The sequence below is a fragment of the Oxyura jamaicensis genome, chromosome 4, assembly GCF_011077185.1.
Source record: "Oxyura jamaicensis isolate SHBP4307 breed ruddy duck chromosome 4, BPBGC_Ojam_1.0, whole genome shotgun sequence".
Lineage (NCBI taxonomy): Eukaryota > Metazoa > Chordata > Aves > Anseriformes > Anatidae > Oxyura > Oxyura jamaicensis.
In genome coordinates, this window is record NC_048896.1 from 27456794 (window position 1) to 27474134 (window position 17341).

At 41.7% G+C, this 17341-nt stretch overlaps 1 protein-coding gene across 2 annotated transcripts in view; it reads left to right on the forward strand.

The window, feature by feature from the left end:
• The window catches only part of GRID2 (glutamate ionotropic receptor delta type subunit 2), a 783779-nt gene that overhangs the window by 739508 nt on the left and 26930 nt on the right, over positions 1–17341 (forward strand). The window lies entirely within an intron of this gene.

Here is a 17341-nt window from a genome sequence, read left to right on the forward strand (position 1 = left end):
ATTAGTGGAAGAGCAGTGACTTCCAGACTGATTGGACCTAGACGGTAGTGTTTGTCCGCATCTGGCTCTTCTTTGCCAACTGGTAGATTTTTTTTGCATTGAAAGTGTTTTTATGAGAATATGAAGTTTGGCATTGGCTCTAATTATTTTCCAAAGTCTGCTATAGATGCTTATAAACCTTCTGTATCAAGCTCGTGGAGGGACACTGCTCCAGCTGTGCACAGACCAGAAACTAGCTACCTCCATGGCAGCAGTCACAAGAGCTGGTGAATGCCGTCTTCCTGCCACTGTGAGCACCGAGCTCTTCACCATCCCAAGGCTGTAGGTCCGCTCGGACTCAAAATGCACGCTCTTTCTCCTCACCTGGCTTCTGTGGCTTTCTCCGCTGTCTACCCAAAGCCTGCTGGTGGACCCAGAAGTCATTTCTTGGTGAAATTCCCAGGAGGTTACGTTAATCTGTTCTGCCATCACTGCCTCTGCCCATGCTGCTTCACCCAGAGATGTTGTTTGCCTATAAAGCCAATGGGCTGAAGTACCTCGTGCCAAGCCATGATGAGTTCCTTTCTTTTCCTTACTACCCTGGCCTACCACCTCACAGCCCTTCCTGAAGCAAGTTTCTGGCAGCTGCTGCTGTGACTGATCTCCCAGGCTGGAGAAAGAGCAGCCGGAGCCCAAAGCAAAGGGAAGGGAAACGCAGAGCTTTATAGGGGCTCTTTGTTGGCCACGTGAAGAGGAACCAGCAAAGAGGAGCAGCAAAGGGGGCAGAGAGAGATTCAAGAAACCTTTGTGCATCCCTTCCTAGTTCAAACGGTAAATTGAGGTATTTGATCATGTTGGACTGTATCTAAACCAGAAAATTATTGTTAAATCCTTTTTGAAGCCACCAGGGAAGCATATATTTAATGTAATATAGAATTCTGATTCTTAACATAATTATACAATTTCACTAATTTACCTCTCATTTCAAAGGCTTGCTGCCTTTCTTTCCACTGGGTGTTTACATAATGCCTGAAATTTTGACAAGCCCTTACTCATTTGCTCCAGGAAGACATACGCTCCTCCCCGTCAGCAAACACAGCTGTTTCCAGCAGCCTAGGAAGGCTCTGCTATAGATAAACCTACAAGTTTTTCCCCTGGTGTCTCCAGCACAAAGAACTCCATGGAGAAACATCGTCCGTAATAACCAGGGATGGAGCCCGCTTCAGCTTCACATCTGCCTTGTCACCTGCAGAGGTTTGCCGCCCCCTCCACGTGCTCATGGATGAGTGTGCAGCATCTGCATTGCAGTACTGTTATCCCAGGGATAATGGGATAGCAGGGGGACCAGCCCACCACCCCCAGAGCTAGGTTTTCACATCAGGCTCTTTTTCGGGTCCCTTCTGTGCTGGCAGGCTTCCAGGTGGGAGCTCACCACTCATTCCCTCCTGCTTTCCTGCTATTTAGCAGCTCTTTTTCCATTTTCCACAACCAGTAGATGTACCCTTGAGGTGCTTTTGTAATTTTGGAGAGGTGGTAAAGGGAGAAGGATGCAGGGGCTGAACTGCAGGCAGTTCTCACAGGACTCTGGTTCCTCCTGGTTTCATTAGCCCCACGTCTCTACCCTGCCACCTCCCTGCTTGCAGCAATTTGGTATTTCCTCCTCTGGCCCAAAGGCTTTTTCTTTGTAATTTGCTTTTCACTTCAAACCTGTGAAGGAGAGACAGCATGCCTCTGAGCTGAGCCTGAATGGTGCATGGGGCTTGTCTCTGACAAGCAGCTGGCTGCAGCTCTGAATATGATCTAAGGGAGAGAAACATGCCCAACAAACTCCTGCCACATTCACTTGAAGCAGGAGAGATTTGTCCATACATGCTTCTGCTGAAAGACTATTATGCAGAACATGCAAAGTATCAACTACCATCCATTTTTAGAGCCATTGTTAAAGAGAAAATTAGCATTGAGGAGGAGACAGTGGGAGATTTCTCCTTCTCCCCTTCCCTCCCTCCCATAGTACAGTGTCTTTATTCTGTTTTCTTTATTTCTCTTTGTCTTACTGGCATACTGGTCTCTGAACCATGCTTTGTTTCATTTATATTGAAATCAGCTGGCAGAAGACAAAGTTCACAGCATATATTTAGAGCCTGTGTTTTTGAGACCGTTAATTATTATTTTCTTCCATCTTTCCTGGGAAGCCGCTGGTGATTTGTTTTCAGGTTCATTTCATGAGTGTTTACTGTCATTTACGATGAACTCTGGTCTTTTCCTTTCTCTGCCTGTCCCTCAAAATGTTAACCACATGCTGGCTCTGCTTTGCATTTCTGTATCTGAGTTTGTATTTTAATATTCATTAGGTATTTGTACTGACAGCCCATCAATACATTAAATTAGTATATATGCAGCTAACAAGTATGGTACATGCCTAACTGACTTATAACAACATTAAAACAGACAGACAGAACAGATTGTCTCAGCAGGGTTTAATAAACTGTAGTTATCCGCGGTCCTTGAGAAAAGCAGACACGCAACTGCAACGTACGGTGCTCCCTTGGAATAAGATCAGCTGTAAACGTGCTAAACTAAACATGGTTTGTTCTTCCGATTAGAAAGCTGAACCTTCTTCCATCACTGAAAAGCTGTTTAGCCTTCTTCTTTTGAGCAATTAGGTGTTTGGTTATGAAGTACTGGGCATTTTGGTTCAAACAAATATTTAATGTACATCGAGTGGTGTGGGAGCTGATAAAATGCATGCATAGTTATGCCTTGCTCTATCCAGTCTCATGAAAAGCTTTGAAGGTATTGAGATCTCTACAAGTAATTAGTATCATAATTAGAATATCATATTTTTTTTCTGCTGATTAATACGAATGTGATGAAAATGGGAGCTTCTTTGGATAAGAGGTGCTATTTCTCCTCTATGTGAGTGAGAAAGTAGCTCTTCTAAAATGGGCAGAAGGAAGTGGGCACAAAACTGACGCCAGGTGAGAAGAGAGCTTCTCTCTTTGATCCTTCAGGGATGGGACTGAGTGCCATCTAAGAAGTTTCCTGGAGAAATCTCCTGCCTCTTGCATCTCGGAGAGAGCACAGACCCCCTCTTGCATTATGAGAGGATAAGACAGAATATATGTGCTACTTACGTATCCTGTTTCTCTGTATTCAGAAGTTGCTTGTTGAAAAAATACACAAAAAAAAATCTGAAATAGATAACAGACACTTGGAAAATATAAGTGAAAAGAGTTTTGAAGTATTTATCTGATCTTTTCTGTCTTTGTCCCGAATCAATTTCTCATGTAATTAACTTTGCTGCTGAGAGTTACCCTCCATCTTCAACGGTGTTAGTAAAGAAGCTGCTTATCCTTCATGAGGGCATCAGGAGTGCTCAGTTGAAGCCACAGTAGCCCCCCTTCAGCAATTCATTACACCAGGCTCGGCACCTGGGCGTGGGTACTGTCTCTGCTGTGCCAGGATGTGCTCAGGAAGAGTCTGGCAAAAATTGTAGGGCTTCAGACAGTCTCAAACCGCGTTTGTCAGCCACGTGGCTTTTGATTCCCCACCAGTTAACTCGAAGCCACCAAGGAGAACAGAGCAAATCATCAGTGGCGTGCCATCAGAAGGGAAGCCAGGGTTAATGCATTTACCCACACGAGAACAAACATGTGGAACATTTGAGTACGGTCCACATAGCAACAGTCTCTAGGCATCGAGGTCCTTGTGCAGCAGAGCTGCTTCTCTTTTTTATTTAGTTATTTTACTTTGATCTCTATCTAACCCTTTGCAGGGATGAGCTGTTGTTTAAAATGTTCAGACTTCTTTAACTTTTTTCCCTCTGCTGATGAGCAGCATAAAACCCCCGAGAAGCTGCCACTGGATGCAGTAGCAGTACCTAAGCAGCGTCAGATGGCATGTAACATTGGATTTTGCTTATTTATGTAATGGGAGAAAAATCAGCAGAAGCGCTTGAGCTGTGTTTGCCAGGGTAACGCTGCTGTGAACAGTTTGAGGTAACTGCTCCAATAACAAGAGTGAAGAGCCACCTGTCAGTAATCATGGGTAATTTCTCACAGCCTTGGTCAGGTTTTGTATTTTAGAAAATCAGAGGGCCTTTCATTGCATTTGTATTTGTTTACAGCTTTTTGGAGGGAGATAAGAAGAGGACCTCAGCACTACCTTTCTCCCCAGACTTGTTTCTTTCTTTCCCACCGTGCTGGAGCATTTCTTCTTTCTAGGCCACATCCAGCCTCGCTGACCATATAGAATAGGAGGCCCCAGAAGAAAATTGCTGGCTTATTGGAGATATCTGTGTGTTTTCACTCATAATTTCATCCCTATCCAAGACAATAAAGGTATGTTGGGTGGTTTACAATGACCATTACTTTCACGTACCTTTAAGAGCATCCCATTTTTTTCTCCCTATGCTTTTTTCTAATGGACAGCCCACGAATTTATGGTCAGTCAGCACCTAAAAGGCCAAGCTGTGGGCTAGGCAGTAATTTCCTTTCTCATAAACAAGCTCTCACAGACCAATCTCCATAAAAGATGCACAGATCTGGGAGCGCTGATGCTTTTAGTTCTTTAGAAGATAGGTTTCATTTCTAACGTACCATTGAAAATAACCCCAAAAGATAAAATGGATGAAGAGAAAGCTGTTTGTTTATTTTATTATTTACAAATTCTGGGATATAAAGCTTAGTGTAAAAACTTGAAAATAAGATGTGCAAGTGCAGAGGATGTTTGCCGCAGAACTGGACGAGTCTGGGAGCTGAACAAGGCCAAGATACATTGTGATCGTCCCTGGCTTGGGCTTGCTCCAGGAGTTTGCGCTTTTATGCTAACAAGGCAGCAATGAATTTCTGGCACCAAGAGAGGGCAGTTTTCATGAGCACTGCTACGCATCACGCAGCTGCTGGAACATGCCTTAACCCATGCCATGCAGTACTTGGCCAGTAACCACCCAGAGCGTTTGCTAACTGACCCATCTCCGCTCTCAGCTGTTGTGACGTCTGATCCATATGCCAGGGGCAGGTTGTGGCATTTCACACTTTCCCCTTTGTTTTCACCATTTTCCTCTGCACCGGTTCAGATGCAGCAAATTGGTTGGGCAGTGCTCCCTGGAGCCACCTCTGGCCTCCATTTCACTTTTCATGCTTTGGAGATGCCTGAACACTCTTCTAAAGGTGGGAAATGCCTGCTCCTTGTTTCCCAACTAGAAGATGCTAACAAATAGTAATAATGTTTGTGTCTTTGGGGAGGCAAAGTAGAGAATATATTTTTCAGTGCTGTGGAAGCCATTACCATTACCATTTTGGTGAAGCTGGCATGTTACTACAGAAATGCCATTGTCCAGAGGGGAAGTTTTCACTTCGGCTGTGTTTTTAGCCAGCTTTTTGACTGACATCCCCAAATCTCTGCTCTCACTCTCTTTCTCACAGTTTGCGGAATTACAGCTGGATTTTGCTGTCGTTGTTAAGCAAATCCTTCCATTGCTTCCAGTGTTGCTTTTAAAAACGACGAGTATCAGAATCCTGAGTGCACTGTAGCCAATAATTTGTTTTATTTCCTGACTGCCTTAGTATTGGCCTTTTCCGACATACGCAGACTATGTATTTTGTTCTTACTCAGTTTTTCTATTGAGCTTTATTACGTGATCCGGGGGGAAGAACTGTGTCGTGCTATTTAAGCAAACGGAGCTGTGGGACTGTCGTGCGTTACTCCAGTAAGCTAAAATCACCCTGACTGTGTCGCAGAGCCTGTCTGATTGGGACTAGGGAGCTCAGTAATGAATCTTGAATCTGCTTTATCTTTGAATGAGTCCAGATGCTTTGTTAGATACCAGTTCTGTTCTCCCTCCTTTCTCTTTTTTTTTTTTTTTATCTCCTCCTTTTTTAATGTCAGAATGAATTGATCCCAGGCTGCTCCTCTGTAGTCTGACACTTCTGAATATGGAAGTGTCACTGTAAAATGAACCATAGCAATTTCTTAATAAGCTACCTTCAGAGAGAGTTATAGTTTTTGACATTTAGTTATAGATTTATCCCTTGTGCAGGAAGCCTCATTCATTTCATGCATGCTAACCATGGTGAGAAAAAGTCATTATTAAGTATTTTTCATACTTTGGTCTATTGAAAAACCACATCACATGCACTTGCCAGTCTCCAGCATGCTGCAAGAGGATGGAAGAAATGGTGACACTTTGAATGAAAGCTATAGTAGCAAACTCCTTACAAGAACTAATGGTTTTAGGGCTCCTATTCCAACAGACCGGGCTGGTATTACTGCTTCCTATTCAGAAAGTTGCTTCCAGTTATCCAGGCTTACTGGTTCAGGTTGGATCAGGGCTCTGGGCTGACTTCCATGAACCCAACCCCAGAAATAGCTATTTCTGCTGTTAATTAATAATTATTAGGTAAATTATTAAAAATATGTATGCTTTATATATCCATTTAATGTGTTTTATGTAGCGTGTTACTGTTATCATAAATGAATAGTAAAAAACAAGTAACGTGATGAGCATTAACTGTTATTTATCACTTCAGCTTGCAGATATTGTTTGCTTCTCAGAGAAGCATTTGTTTAGACTACTGAGCTGTAAACAAAATTCATTAATTCATCTAGTGAATCTCGGTTTTAGAAAAATTGTGAGATGGCGAATTTCTGTCTATAGGAAAATAGAATTCTCATTTTGTAGAGGAATGTGTATGGGTCTGGAAACAACAAAGCTTTGTTCACCCCTCCTATTTTTTAAATTGGTCCTAAGCACAGCAATTTTGAAGTGATGCTTTGGGCCCAACAACAACAGAAAAACTTACTTCATTTTCTTTGGTACATGTAACAGTTGATACGTCATTGTAAGTAAAACCCATCTAAAGGGGCAAAGAGCTGTTCCTTGTCCGACAGAAGCAGGTTGGAAAAAACTATGAATAGTTTCTTCTAGTAAGAAGCTTACAAACGTGTCCAGAAAGTGCATTGCCCGGTCTAATCTTAACTGTGCTCACTTTTTGCTTCTAGCCGTGAGCAAATCTCACTCAGAAAATTGCAAAATATTCTTATCAGCTTAACTAGCGTGATTAAAGGAATGGTGGTGACTTCAGGTACTAATGATTTTTTGCAAGATGCACAAGCTTTTTGTAATGTTGTTATCAACTCTCTCTTCTCCAAAATATTACACTTTGATCTGTTTTTTTGACATGAAGTCTAGCAAGTTATTTGCAGAAGTGGAACCAAAGCTTATACAAAGCAATACATACATTGGGTAAAAAAAAAAACCTACAAAATGAGGGAGAGAGAGGCACTACAGTCAATTATTCCTTTCCAGGAATTGAGTAGACATTGGCTCAGCCCCCCGTCACCTACCAGCTGTTCTGCTGAGTTCTTATCCTTCAGGAGGGAAACAAAAATGAGTTCCCTGGGTGATGAGATGTGAGGAATTGTTCCTGAATTGGAACATTTAACGATAAAAGCTAAGTAGAGGTGTTGCTCACCTCCCTAGCTAAAGGCAACGTGCTGAAATACGAGGCTGAGTAGAATTTAAAAATGAAAAAAAAAAAAAAAAAAAAACACCTTCTAATTGCATAATTAGACTGCTGCAGGAGATGAAAGGGCAACACCGTGCAAAGCATGGCTAAGGAAAAAAAAAAAAAAAAAAGATGAAATGCTTATCTACTTGATGAATAAGACTGAAGGATCTGTAAAATGTCTCTCTGTGTGTTACAGGGAAATGTGGGTTTAATACCAAGAAAGACATAAACATCAATGTTGTTGGGTTAGGAAAAAGAAGAGCATTGTCATCAATATCAGACCTGATCTTTTAATGTTACTTTCTAGTCTGTCATGACTTCCTCATTCACTCCTGCGCTTTTTTTTTTTGTTTGCCATCCTAGGAGAAAAATTGGAGTAGTTACAGCAATTTCCAGATAAATACTAATAGTATTTGTTTGGTGGGTAGCTCAGTCCAATTCCAACTAGTATCAGTTGCTAGGTGTTTATCAGCTTCAGTTGGAGCAGCTTCTTACCAGGTATGATACTGATCTGTGCTCGTGTGTATTTGTTGTACCCCAAATTAGGCTGTTAAATGAACAGAGATGCACTTAAGATAGTGCTTGTCCCACGCCTCACAGGTGTGTAGGTTGGAGCAAAAATTGGATTATTTTAAGGGAAAGAATTCTGCCAAGCTGTGATTTATGTAGCAGGCAGACACTGAAGCTGTTTGGAGGTCTGACACATTAAGAAACATCTCAGAGGAGGGGGCAGGATTCTTTGAAAAGATCGAGCAGCCCTTAAAAATTCAAGCTATGTGGCTCTCCAGATTGTAATACTACAGACTTAGGGTTATAATAGGATTACACTTCACCTGGGGATGGGTATGCATAAGCATGCGTATGCATTTTGGTCCAATAAAAATATTTGTATTTTGAAAAAATCACAATAGTACTTTTATTAAAGAATTTTATTTAAGGCTGCTCCATAACTGTAAATAGAATTTTTGACAGCATGCGTGCCCCTGAGACGCAGCTCTGTGTGTTAAGCATGTCATGCAGATCCACAGGCACTCTTTTACAAGGTCAGCTTTATACCCTACTCTGTTTTTGTTCTACACGCTGCTGGTACCCAGCTTATATGAGTGCTTCAAGTAGCGTCTTAAGTAAGCTGAATAACCTCTCAGAAGGTGCTTGTTCTCCCCACGGGGCGAGGAGAGGTGCTGCTGGGTGTGTGGCTGTGTTAAGATGCCCCTTGCTAGGTAAGTTGTTAGCTCGGGCTCTGAAGGGGAGGAGGAGGAGGAAGTTTGGAAGAGCTCTCCCTTCTGCTGGCCTTTGCTCCCTGGGCTCAGAGCGGCTCCGCCTCGTGTCCCATTCCCACCCACTCTGTTGTTTAAGGAGAGTTACGGTGCTGAGACTGAAGGTAGTCATCGGCATACTCAGGGCCCCAAGCACCTGTGTCTGGGAACTCCCTTATCTCAAGTAAAGAACACTAAATAAGTACTTTTCAAGTGACAAATAATAGTTGGGTTTTAGTTTAGTTTTTTGTTTGGGTGGGTTTTTTGTTTGTTTGTTTTCGAGTAAGTGCTTTATCAGATTGATTAATTAAAGAAGCTGCAAGTTTCCAGCTATGTACACGTGGTGTTGACTGAAGTTCCCTGCTCTACCAGCCTGTGCAGGCTGATGTCTTCCTCTCCCCCCTTAAAAGGTCTAATTATGCCATAAGCAGGTACCTCGTTCTGTTCTGTCTCATGCTCTGCCACATTACCATTAGAAACAGAAAGAACTAATTAAATAAGTATCCTCAATGACTGTTTTCTCATTCATTTGTTTCTGTCCAATCTCATTGCGTATTCTCTTTTAGCCAGGGGATAGATAAAGGAAGACAGAGCCTGTCCTTTCATCAGTTCTCAGGGGTTTAGGCTACCATTAGGACTATTACAGTTTATGGGGGTTATTTTTTAATTCTTCCTGCATTCTAAGACTGAAACCCACTGTCTCAGCATCTATTCTCCTCTACTTAAGCACAGTAGAGGAAACCAAAATTTAATCTTGCTTCAGTCCCACTGTGTTTCAGTCTATTAAAATTTCAGCTTAAGGGGATGTTGGGATTCTTTAAGACCTATTGGATGAAACCAAAGGTCTGGTGACCAGTACCATGATGCCAGTCAGCAGTTTACCAAGTGAATGAAAACCAGGCACACAATTAGTGTTGTTGCCCAACTGTTTCTGCAACCAGCGCCGTCTGCTCTGTGGGTTTGTGCTGCTGTTCTCTGGGAAGAAAAGGAACTGCAGACAGCATCAGACATCCCGTTTTCCTACTGTCTCTCATTAGCCTGGGGAAGGAAAACGAACAGTGCTCTGTGAATGGAAAGGTCCTGTAGGAGCAGGCTCCGCTTAGCTCATGGGCATTCCCTTTCTGTCTCGTTTCTGAGCAAAGGGCAGTTCGTTGCATTTGAAGCCTCGTGGGATGTCAGAAGCAGAAGGTAGATGATACCTATCAAGACGTTAGGACACAGGGCTCCATGCATTGTGTAAAATACAGTTCTGAAAACTATGTAATTTATCAGGCAGATGTAATTCCATCGAGGGGTTCTGGAGACACTGCAAACCACATCATCCAATTATAGCTTGGAAATTCAGTTACTGTGCCTGCAGGAGTAAATTCTGCTCTTACATCCTATAGCGTGATTCTGCAAACCTTGTTTGGATGGCAGCAGCACAGCCCTCTTTCCCCCAGCACAGTTGCAGGAGAGTTTGTGTGGTATATTTTGGTGGAGTGCAGGATGTATTAAAAACGTTACCAGTGGATACAGAAAAAGGAGAAGGTGAATGGAGCGCATTTTTTTCCCCTTGAGAGCTCTACTTAAATTTCACTTTAACAGGTTTAGTAGCCAGCTAGATACAACCCTAGCAACGTGGCCAGAGAAGCGGGAGGGTTAATGAGATACGATATGCTGGCTTTAGTACAAAATAGGCAGAGTTTGACTAGTTTAAGTAAACATTTGGGTTTCATTAAGCCGTGCTTATCCTAACACAGAGAGACTGTTCTAATAGAAAAGATGGTACAGGTTGATTTTCTTTTCAATCTGCAGGGTATTTCTTAATAGGAATAAGAAATGTTGATTTATCCAAAGATTGAACATCTCTGTGGGTGAGGAAGAGTTTGTTTTAGATGCATTTTATAGTGTACCATGAATGGTTTTGCTGGATTTGCTGTTAATGTGCTATTCCTAAAGGAAATATTAATGCTCTTAGGGCCAAGCTCTAAACCTCTGATATGTAAAACAACTCCCAAAGTACTCATTTGGTGTTATGTACTTAATCTTTGGAGTGTATCATATTTTGTTATGATTGCGTATGTTGACAAATGCCATCAAACCTCCAAATTATTAATTTATTTTGCGAGTGCTCTATTTATTTTTGTCCCATTAAAATAATTAATATCTGTCTATCCACTCTGAGAGGATTCTGTTTCTGGCTTTCTGATATTGAAGCTTCCTCAGTTCAGTCCTAGTCCTGTCAGCCCTGACACCTGAGCTGAAGGCAGTTTGATTGGGTTTTGTAACGTGTGTGTCTTCAGGTGAAGCACCCTCACCTTGGCCAGTGCATTGAAGGTCCTTTAGAATTTGCCTTACGACCAGAAAACAGGCTACAGGTCATGACCAATTTTTTTTCTCATTTCCTGAGACAGATGCAGTTTAGAAAACCCCCACCATCCTGTTTTTATGGTTAACACAGAGAGCTTTCCATTGTATCCCACTGCAGAAAAAAGAAAAAGAAAACATGTCTCAGGCTATGAGATGGCACTGAGTCCCAGCACAGCAGTTGACCCTTCAGATCCTACATAACTTTTGAAAGATACTGCCGGTGTCTTTCACTACATGAGATAAGTAAAACGGATGGGTTGTTTGTTCTAACTGGCTTTTGTATAGCTTTTTAGACATCAGCCTTTGCAGTTCTCCTTAATATGTATTGAGATTTTAAAAGACAATTTTATGTTTTCTGAAGTTCTTCATGGAATCATTAAGGTTGGAAAAGACCTCCAAGACCATCCGGTCCAACCATCCCGCTGCCACCAGTATCACCCACTAAACCATGTCCCTAAGACATGTTTGTATTCACATTTGAGGTAGGTGATGGAGGTTCAGTCTCAGCTGAGAGCATAGATAAGTACAGGCGGATTTAACAATGAAATGCGACACAAATGGGTGCACGCTAACTGTGGGCAGATCGGCACCAGTGGGTGTGGTGGCCCTAATGCCCCCCAGAGCCACCCAGAGACCCTCAGCTGCCAAGTGTGTCCTGTGAGCAAGCAGCACTCCAAAGCAGCACCCTCATAAGCAGCGGTGGCCCTTTACATCGTGCACTGCACCACGGGGCCAGATCCTGCCTGCGTGCCTTCACACTCTCTCTGGGCATTGTCTGGGTGGAGAATGAGTTCGCAAACTGGGATTTTCATTTGCTAGAAGAACTGTAACAGCATCGGCAACTTCAGGCGTTGCTGCCTTTCGACTCCCCCTTTGCATCAAGTGTGTGTTAAAAGCTGTGAAAGGCTCGTGAAAAGGGGACAGCAAGCTGAGCTCTGTGTCAGTACTGCGTGTCCTACTTCTTCAGGTGGGGACGGGCCCTTGTCTCTCCACTGAAGACATTTTAGGATTTCCTGAGGCTTTCAAATCAGATCTGCTGTCGGAGAGACCGCTGCTTTTGAAAAGGTATCCTGATTGCTAAATACCCTATAAAATGCAAAATTCCTCCCAAACAAATGATTTAATAAAAGACCATTTTTCTTTTACTGCCTTTTTCACAACCGCTGCAGGGTATGGTACCCTCAATAGTTTTACAGCCCCTTTGCCACCACCTTGAATTTACTGGCCGTAGTGATATTTATAGAGAGTGCAGGCATCGTGCTCTGCACACAGAGTCTGCTAGCCAGCACCAGGGATGATTCACGGGATGGATTTTTTTGTGTGATGTGAGATTTGTCAGTAAAACAGAACTTGTATTGTTTATTATTCATATTTTTTCATGCTCTGAAACATTCTGGTCAGCCTTCTTTATTTCAGTAAAACCTCTGAGGCAAGGTGTTTTGCTTGTCGTTATTTGAGCTCTCCTGGCATTTTGAAATGAAGACTTTGGTTGATTTTTCCCACTTACAAGGGTGGACTGTCTTACAGCAGATGTAGCTCCCCCACCCCATCCTCCCATGGAAAAAGTCGCTGTGAAGATTTAAGATGAGCATGCGGGGAGAGGGAATGAACCCCATACGTTTGTTTTTTTTTATTATGAGGCAAATATTTTAATAAATGACAAAGTGGAGCATAGCTTCCCCTCTGGCACTATTTCTTGTGGTCATCCCTCAGGGACTGGCAGGACCGATGGAAAGACACATGCAGGACATGAAGATGTCTGCTGTGGAAGGGGTTAGGTCCTGAAGGACAGAGAAGAGTCTACAAGATAAAGAAAGAGGATTTTTTAAATTTATTTCTAGATGATTTAACCAGTCTTCTCAGCTGTCTGAAAGCACTGCAAGTCCCAAGCTCAACATTTTGTTTCTTTAAATTCTGCCCCAAGAGGGGCAGGCCATCACCACCCTCCCAAGCCCCCCTTTGTTAGTGAGGAGATTCATGGTTTCAGGAGCCAAGGTAGGATGAAAAGCCCCTTTCCTTCAATGCTCCTGCTGTAGGGGCACAAAACCTCCCTCGGGACCTAGTAGACACAGGTCTACTGCATCTACGAGGTCCTCGCTTATCTTGTTGTCCTTTGGAAAGTGTCTGTTGCACTGCAGGAAAACCCACTGATGGTGACCAGCTCCACTTCTGCTTGGTTTAATTCTTCATACGATCATCGCTTTGGGCTTGTAGGAAAATGGGAAAGGTTTGTCCTGCTGCGGTGCTCCTGGAGAAATGGGGCTTCCTCCAAAGCACTTCAGATGTAATGTAGCTCTGCTTTCACGTGGATAAAATGGCTGAAGATCTTTTCATCCTTCCTTCCACATCAAGCATCCCTCTAACACTGTCAAAACCTAATCACAAATGAAGACGTCTCCCACAGAGGACCTCTTTATAACCATAGCAACTCCATCGGTAGCTCGTGGTCACATTGCAGAGCTGCTTCTAGGAAAGGATAGCTTTTCGTGCACAGTGGGGTCACCTGCAATTGTATTTTCCTTTACTGTAGCGAAAGCAGGAGGAAAGCACATCCAAGGCTCATATTTACTTTTTCTTGGATCCATGGTGGCTCTTCACAATGCAGAAAGAATGGCTAGAATTATATGAACAAGAGGAGAGATGCAATTTCCAAACACAGCAGTTACATTGCAAAAGAAGCTGATGATTCATGAGTATTAACAAAGTACTTTAACTATCTTTTCAAAATGACATTAATATTGTTATTACTCTTGCAGTGGCTGAGAACCTTTTACTGCATTAATTTCCCTTTTTAACAATAGAACCAAGTGTTTCTTTTTTCCTGAGTAGTTGCAGCTCATGTCATACCTATTGTTCTGACAAAAAATAGTTTTGTGAGGTGTGGTGGTTTATTCCAGCACAGGCTGCTCTTCTATTAGTTTTCTGAAAATCAACTTTAGAATGACATTGCTGGGTCCAGTGTTTATAGTTTCAAAAATCTTCACATCAGTGGCGCTCACGTTTCAAATAGGAGTATTACCTTGCCTCCCTTGTTGCCAGCTGCACCAGTTCAGTGCTAACTTAGCATTACAGCCCATCAAGTTTCTCCAAGCTACGTTTTACCTTGACTGCCTCAGTGCATTCCCTTTGCATTTGGGCACGTACTGGGAGCCTGCATTCAGGTTGTTAGTGTCCACCTTTGGCTAAAAAATCTGCATGTCTAAAGATTATTTCTCAGAAGCATGAGTACCGCGTTCTTATTTAACTTCGTCCTCTCTGAAGTAAAATAAAGTGCAAGGAATGAGACCTTTTACAGTCTCTGTGTCTCGGTTTTGCAGTCTGCCTTAACCCAAATTAACCCTCAAATACAGAAACTGAGAAAATGTTCAGACGATTTCAGGAGAGCAAAGAAGGGAAAAGGAGGAGACAAAATATGCTGGGAATAGAACAGATGGTTTGGTTTTTTTAAAGATAGCTCCCCCCCGAAAATTGACGTAATATTGTCAAATACTATTACAAATATACATTGACATAAAAATTATTAAATATTGACATTAAAATGTTAATAACGTTTTCTAGTCAAACTACTTTTGTATCTTTAAAAAATTAAAGTTCTTAGATGGTTAAATCTGAAACAAAGCATTGTACTCTAGGCTAGAAGAAATATTTTGGTAGAAGTGAAATTACTTTTTTCTTTAATTGCAAACAGCCCCTAAAATTAATTATTTGGAGAGTCCTAAGGAGAAATAATGGGAATTGAATATGCAAGTTGGATACCACTGAGCAGGCAAAAAGGAGGTGTTGTTTCCACATGCAACACCGGTGGGATTTTTTTATTGGCCATTAATACCAGGTTCATTTCTGGTACAGATACATCATAAAAATTCAGAGCTGTAAAAGCAGTCTGGGATCTGAGAAACATGGCTTTTGAAAGACGTTAGAATCTCAAGCTATTCAGATTATCAAAATGAGAGTGAAAAGGTGATCATTTGGGGTGTGATTATAGCGCGATTACATGGGAAGAAAATTTTGCTAGAGAGTACTCCGATCCAGAAGAGAAAAGCATAACAAAGTCTAAAGGGTGAAAATTGAAGCCAGATGAGCTCAGTCATGAGTTAAAGCTTTTGAGTTGTTGTGTTTTTGTTTTGTTTTGTGTGTTTGTGTTTTTCTTTTGAACAACGGTAATTACATTTTGGAATAATCCCATGGGGAAGGAAGGTTCTTCTATTAGTTGGAGTTTTTAAATCTTACCTTTTAAGAATGATGTGCCCTAGTTCTAACACCAGCAGGGGCTTTCGGTGGGAGCGTTGGGTGGAACTGTTTCTTCTGCTCTCTCTTCTGCAGGAGGTCATGCAGTAATGATCATCCTCTCTAGCTTCACTAGCCCTAAAGTTTGATGGGATATACTGCTTTCTGAAATCAGCATTACTTATTTTCAAAATGTACATTTTTGCTTAAAGAATGGCCAGACTTACTTCATGACTTAAGAGACTGCTTTCTCAATTTTGGAGATACTTGTTTTTTTAGTTATTCTAGTCCAGAAAGAAAGGAAGAAAATTATGTCAGCAGTAGTACAGACCAAAGTTTAATTTCCAAGGTTAGAACCCAAGTTTTTAGAATTGTTAGTCAATTTATGGAATATCTCTTATACAAGGCTCTTTTGCAGAAATACTTTCCATAATGATATTTATGGATTGAGACAGGAGAGTAGATATAGCCTATTGGTTGTTCATTGTATTTGAATGAGGATATAGAACCTCTGAGAGGAATTGCATTTTTGTAGAAAAAATGTATTATTCCCTGGCAGCTCAGAATTAAAGATCAGTTTGTATTTTGCATTATTGTGCCTCCTCTTCAAAGAAGCTGCAGATCAGGCTCTCCTGTATGAAAGTACGGGATGACTATTCCCTGGTAAAGAACTGAATCTGTGTTGCTTGGCTATTATTTTTGCATCTTTAACACAGAACCAGCTCTCTCGCTGTTGGTAACGTTCATAGATATTACACCTATCCCTTAAAAAAAATATAAATAAAAATAAATTGTGAGAAAGCTATCACTGCAAGCACATGAACAAAAATGGAATTGCATGTCTAAGCAGTTCTCTTTGAACAAAAAGAGAGATCACAGGTACGAGCAATCCCATTTTAAATGATGTTCCACAAGCTACCGTGGTGAATAAAATACTGATTTTAAATTATCAAAAATCAAGCCAAACTGCCTCTTGGGAATGAGTAATTACATATGCAAAGTTGGGTGCTGAAAATACAATTTGTAGTTTTTGTTGTACCATTGCAGCACTGTATTTTCAATCATTGCTTTGAAAGCTGAGTTTGCATAGCTCAAATTTTGATTCATCTCTGAGTGTAATTTTTCCACGCAGAGTAGATCTGCTACTGGCAGCACTTGAATTAACGGTGGCTTATGTATTTGGACTGTGAGCAGTAAATCCTGCCTTCATTGTCACATTTGACACCGTGCATTGTGTAGGATCATAATATTTAGAGTGTGTCTTGACATTTGTGCAGCATACTTAGATTTCTTATTTATGTTGCACTGCATATAGCTTTTACCAAAAAAGGATCTTTAAAAGGTATTGAGCAGGTAAATGAATATATTTATTAAAATAGATAAATTAATGTAATTGCAACTACTTTCCCAAGCAGTGCTTAGGATGAGAAATAAATCTTACTATGATTTGTACGTGTCAAGAATGGGTCCGTGGTGGTTGATGCCTTCCTGACAGAAAAGGAAATGTCCTTGTGATAACTCATTTTCTGAACTTGCAGTGGGCCACTGAGAGAAGGCCTAATTCATGTAAATTGAATTGAAAAAGACCAGTGGGCCTAACTGTTCCTGCTAGGTTCAGAAGCTGCAGTTTCCCTACTCAGTGCTGCATCTGAAGCTGCAGCTGTCACTGGTGAGGGCTGAAATCCCATGTCTGTCATCTCTAAGGGTCTACCAGGGACTGGTGGCTTGAAATTCTGGTCTGGGTTCTCTGCCCATGACAGTACTGTGGCCACACCACTTGCAAGTGCCACATGAGGAATGCTTTTGTGAGCTAGGTGACCTGACTTCCCGTCTTTAATAAGGCTAAAAGCCACTGGTGTATTTCTATGAGTCCCATTGTTCTTTAGGTAGCCTTTCTGGTGATAACTTTGGTCACTTTTGTGACCAAATGCAACAATCCCTGTCTTCTTGCCTGGATTGCCTGGATGGTCGCACTCAAAGGGTTGTGGTCAATGGCTCAATGTCCAAGTGGAGATC